The sequence below is a fragment of the Schistocerca nitens genome, chromosome 6 (assembly GCF_023898315.1).
Source record: "Schistocerca nitens isolate TAMUIC-IGC-003100 chromosome 6, iqSchNite1.1, whole genome shotgun sequence".
NCBI classification, from domain to species: domain Eukaryota; kingdom Metazoa; phylum Arthropoda; class Insecta; order Orthoptera; family Acrididae; genus Schistocerca; species Schistocerca nitens.
Genome location: NC_064619.1, coordinates 152,053,372 through 152,059,672, shown reverse-complemented (window position 1 = coordinate 152,059,672; position 6,301 = coordinate 152,053,372).

Genomic DNA, 6,301 nt, shown 5'->3' with positions numbered 1-6,301 from the left:
GGTGGAGCAGTTTTCCTTCTGCATTGGAATTAAAGCTTCAGCTACTTGGTTTCTGAACTTCAGCAGGTCCATTTTCCCTTTATGGCCTTTTCCTATGGCATTTAGATCTCTCAGGTATTGTAGCCATGAATTTCATATGGATATCGACCACGTAAAAAATTACTTTTACAGGCCACTTCTTAGTTTTCATGCATATTCTGTACTGAGAGATCAAAAAACCAATTTTGTCAACGCCACCCACAAATTCACAGTAATCCTTTACAATCGCTGGTCTTGTGACCTGCACATGTTGCTTCTCTGCTGCACTCCACCTCATTACTTTATTAATAATGTCTGCACCCATTCATGAGGATGTGAGAGTGCCAGCACTATCATCGAGCCAGCGAATGACACAGAGATCTTTTTCTGTGGTCACACTAACATCGGCAGTTCCTCTTCCTTCCTTCTTCAGTTCAGACTCGGATTTCAGTAGGCACTTTTGTAACAGGTTACCTCTGATGATCCCAAGGGAAAAGACCTTCTTTTTCAATAATCCATGCACCAATGACGTAGATGTAAAATAATTATCGAAATATAGTTTGTACCCACAGCCTTGTGGAATGTGTTCACTCAGTCGCATCACAAAGGAACCACCAAGACCCAGTTGCTTGTGCTCATTTCTAATTCCCATATTTATGTCCCGATATATTTCAAAATCATATATAATTCCAGAAACTCCACGACAAACAAAAATTCTTAGACCCACAGGGTTTAGTTTACCATGAACAAATTGCATCAGTACAGGTTCCTCCTTTGAAAGGGATCATTTGCTCATCAATACTTTGCCTTTCTTCCTGTTTCAGGCTGAGACAAGTTTCCCTGATTCTATTTAGCAGTGGTCTCACCTTCCAAAGTTTTTCTTCCGGAGAGCTACCTTCCATATTGTTGATTAAATGAAGACGATTCCTCAGTTTGAATATTCAATTTACAGAAACTGTGTCTGCAATCAAAGGTATTCTTATTTGAGGCTCCCAATACATACGCAATCTGGGAAATCCTAATGTACCCACGAAAATAAGTACTCCAATCATTTTTCGTATTTTGGTGCTGATACATTTCACTGGCACTCCATTTTTCTGCAGTGAATACAAATTTGTTTGTTCTGAAAGTAATTCCAGAAAATAATTGGTCAAGTATCCTGAAAAATATTCACCCAGACTTCTTACTTCTTCATCAGCTGTAATATCTGGACCACTGAAAGTAGTGTCAAGCCATGTGAAAGACGCTTTTTCCCATTTGAAGTTATATTGCAGCTGTTCTTTTTCTGCTTGTAAGAAGTCTTTTTCACGCTCTAGAGTATCTCTTACATGTTGTGAGGTCTGGCACTCCCATTCTGCTTCTTCATTCCGCGTATCTGCTGTACATCGAACAGTGTCAAGTCCAGACTCTTCACTGTCTGAGACCTCTAAAAACTCACTGTTATTGTACTCTAGTAGTACCTGCTCAGTTTCCTTGTCAGAAACTTTCACCCTATCAGAGTCTGAAACATTAAAATATTTACTGAAATGGGCTATATGATGTGTGAAAATAATCGGAATATCCATTAAATATATTAAGAAAGACTAGCTTTCCAAATTATTTCAACTGAACATCAAAAATAGTACCTACAAAAACGAGAACTTCCATGCAGCATGAACGCACGTTGTCATAATGGTATCACATGACAACAACCAGATTTGAAAAAATGTAGATAACAATGTAACAAAAATACATTCACCAAAATAACAAACACACAATAAGATTACTTTTATGAAACTTGTAACACCTTTTCTTCTATAAATCTTCGATAAGCTCGAAACGAAAAGGAAAAAATGCGAAGCACGTTCCACACACGACAGCACACATAACACAACATGACAAATATTCGACTGCTGACTGCCGTATTCAAAGGAGACGAAAGCGCTCCATGTAGCACACACCTGTACTAGACTGTTGTCATACGCCACCAGCGTGACGAAATGCAGACATTCTGAGTTTCCACTCCGCAATCGGCGAAACATGATGGTGGCAATTAACAGCACTATGATGGAAAGGGGTATGCTACTGCATTGTGTATGTATACTTTGAGTGTAAGAGTGAAAATCATCTTGCAAAGATCGTAATACCTGCGGAAAAAACAGTTGAGGATATCCATGTGAATTGAGATCACGTAACTTGAATTGGTTTGGAGTGTAGTGATGTGACGAATAGTGCGAATACACCTTGACAAGTCGGTGCCATGACGGACAGTACAAATTGTCCTTTTCGTGTTTCAGATAAAGACCATTTCACTCTGGCTGGTACATCATCTCACGACATCGTCACATCGAGGTACAATCATGCTGTCTGTCATGTCTGTTCGTTTAGCCCAGTACCGAACGATGATGCTGATTATGAGTTATTTGTGATACAAAAAGTCGAAGTGTAGTATCAGAAGTGTGGAACTAACAACTATAAAGTGTATTAATGGCCAAAGCAAACTTTATATGGTATAACCTTAGTCGATTTTGTGTGATCAAATGCTGGGAAGTGAAACAACAATACAAAAAACATAAAAAATATTTATAAGGGAGTAAATAGAGCCTGTTTACCTCATCCATTAGGTTTTGTTCTTGTGTAACTAACGAAGGCATGAACAGCTGCGTTTTTCTCCTTCATTAGAGCTGACATTTTCACTTAAAATGTTATTTAATAAAAACTGCTTCATCAGTGAATGTTTTTATTTATATACATTGTGGATGGCAGCTCTGTTGTATTATTGTAAAACCTAAGTAATTTTTTGCTTTCAGATATATCTAACTTCGCATGTGCAAGAACACTCAATGGAAAAGTATTTAAGTCGCCGTGAAGCATTTGCAGTTTGCTATGACAACAAAGCACAATAATAAAATAACCAGTCAGTCAATCAATCAATCAATGGATGTAGTCAAGTACAATATAGTTTCTTGTATTTAATTTGTTTAAAAAACTTAGAATGTTTTATATCAGTATATATAAATAATATTACTTTTCCATATTCAGATATTCTTCAATGTTATAAAAACTATGTGTTAATAAAAATTGTTTAAGATGTACCTTGAATTTTTGAAATTCTTTAATTTCCTTTATTGTAGAAGACACTGCACTAAAAAGTATTTTGGGCTGGTAGTTTACACTTTTTTGGTAGAATGCTCCTTTGTGGGTGTTGTGGGGAAGAAGCCTATTCACCCGATATAGAATTCGTATTGTAGCGGTACTTTGAATTTCGCCGCACTACACTCATTCCCTCAGATAAAAATTATACTGTTGCAGCGGTATGAGCGCTCCACGGCGAGAAAACACTAAAATTGTAACTCTTTTTTTGTTTTTCTATCCGTTTCTTTATTGTCTCTCGAGAGCAGAAGTTTAATGCAGACGTGATCTGATGCTGACGTAAAAAACTAGTCTCGATCTGATTTTACTGTGTAGACATATTGAGGGAGTTGTTATGAAATTTGGAGGAGGGAAGCAACGTAAAATAAATTGCATTTAATATCAAGACGGTTTTGTGTACATTAGAAATTCGTGGACAATGAAACTTATTGCAAGATTTCGGAGCAGACTTTTCACGCAGAAATGAAGTAGGAGATTTTTGAAGACCTGGACGCCGCACGAAACAAGAAGACATGTTAACATGGTAAAGAATTAACTCTAAGCTACGCCATTTCCCCCTGTCAGTTACATTTTGTTATTCTCTGTTCTTCTTCAATAATTTCTGTAGTGGAAATTGGTTTAACTTTTGCTCAAAAACGCCACAAGGACCATCCCAACAATAGCTTTTCTATAACATGAAGCCCGATTTGCTTTTCATTCTTTCCATTTTTCACGATCATTTACGATTTTAAAACCCCCTTTTTATTCACCATTTCTTCCCACCATTTTCAACCTTTTATTTTCTTCTCTTCCTTTTATTTTTTTATTAACCACTGCAGTATGCTTTCCATTGTGTGCCAGCCTAGTTCGTTGTAACTAGCTATGACATCATAAATGTTGTGCAATACCTTAAAAGTAAGTTAAATAATCTGAGATGTTAATAGCAAGTCAGGAGTAATGCTAAAATGATAATGTGTTAAGTTTCAGTTTAGTAACTTTAACAGTTTTCGAAATTTGGACATTTACATAAAAATCATCGGCGCAACAGGAAGGGGCTAGAAACTTCAAAACTTAAATTCAGATTCCTATTTCATTGTAATTTAATGAAAACAGCATGCTGGATCTCAAAAAGTAATATTTTCTTTGAAATTCATGATTTTCTGTTTTTGTGTCCTAAAAGTTCGGAAGCAAGATAGATTATGTAAGTGATTAGATAAAGCTAGGATGTTTAGATTTAGGTAGAATGGAGATACGTTATAATAACAAAGATGTGAGAAGTTTAAAAAAGGTAGCTATAAAACTATAGCTGTAGCGTCTCTCCAAAGGGCAAGTTCAGAGCTCATCTGTTGCGTACAGTGAGACTAAAATAATTCTCTCGCCAAAAGTATTTAACCTAGCCACATCAGAATTTTATTATAGATACTTACCTTGTGCTGATTGCACAATTATATTGAGAGCTTCATTGGCCTTCAGCAAACGAAGCAATTAATTATTTAGTAACTTGAAGTGGTGTTCTGCTAGCCCCAGCGGCTAGGCAGTAAGGCAAATGTTGTCGGCTGCTCTTTCAACGGTCCACACCGCCGCTATATAAATAAGAGCGTGTGAGATAGAGAAAGGGCCCAGTTCTCTTCTAGATTCATATCAGCGCGCACTCCGTGTCAGAAGCCGTGTTGCGTTTGTGCAGTCGCCAGCAACTGCTTTGGATGCCGTATTATGTAACTCGGTAATCACGTAATAATGAGTTCGCATTGGGGTAAAGTGTTAGTAGCGGAACGACTCCAGTGATTTATTCTCATTTTACGTGTGTCATATTTTCACGTGTCGTCGCAGGACAGACTTTCTACCTTTACTAGCGTGGCGTTTGATGAGAATTAACGTCAAATTTTGGCGAGTATTCACTTGAACATTTACATCGATAATGGTTATTGAACAGTTTCGTTATCTAGGGATAATAGGATCCATGCAATAGACTTTGAACAGCATCCTCAAAAAATTTAGAAAAAGTAATGTACAGGCAGCTGCTCAACCATCTGACCACAAATAACATATTATCAAGAACACAGTTTGGATTTCTGAAGGGTTCTGATATCGAGAAGGCTATTTACACCTACAGTGAAAATGTACTTAATTCATTAAATAACAAATTACAAGCAGCAGGTATTTTCTGTGATTTGTCAAAGGCATTTGATTGTGTGAACCACAACATCCTTTGAAGTAAATTAGAATTCTATGGTGTCACGGGCAGTGCTGCAAAATGGTTCAAGTCATACCTCACTAATAGGAAACAAAGGGTGTCAGTGCAAGGGATTAGTGAATTGAGTCATCAGTCATCATCAGAATGGGAAGAAATTACATGTGGTGTCCCACAGGGATCCATCTTAGGGCCATTGCTTTTTCTTGTGTACATTAATGATCACTCATCAGTTACACTGCCAGAAGCAGAATTCGTTTTGTTTGCAGACGACACAAGTATTGCAATAAATAGTATGTCAAGTGTAGTTCTAGAAAGATCTGCTAATGATATTTACATGGATATTAATAAATGGTTTACAGCTAACTCACTGACATTAAACTTCGAAAAGACTCACTATATGCAATTCGGAACCTGTAAGAGGTTTCCACCCAGCATATGCATAAAATACAAAGAAGAGCAGATAGAGGAGGTTGACAGTCTTAAATTCCTGGGATTACAACTTGATAATAAATTCAGTTGGGAAGAGCACACCACAGAACTGCAGAAACGCCTTAACAAATCTGTATTTGCAATTAGAGTGTTAGCAGACATAGGCGACATAAAAATGAAAAAGCTTGCATACTTTGCCTACTTTCATTCCATAATGTCATATGGTATAATATTTTGGGGTAACTCTTGAAGTCAAACAAAAGTTTTCAGAGTCCAGAAGCGTGTAATACGTATTATTTGTGGAGTAAATTCACGGATGTCCTGTAGAAACCTCTTCAAAGAACTGGGTATACTAACTACTGCCTCTCAGTATATTTACTCATTAATGAAATTTGTTCTAGTGGCCAACTCCTTCTACTCCATTGACGAATTTTTTAATAGAAACAAATGATGTATTGTATATATTCATACTATTAATCTTGTTATTTCAGCTTTAAAAAAAATTTGACATGTTCCACATCCACGAGGATCTCCTCAGCACGGATCTAT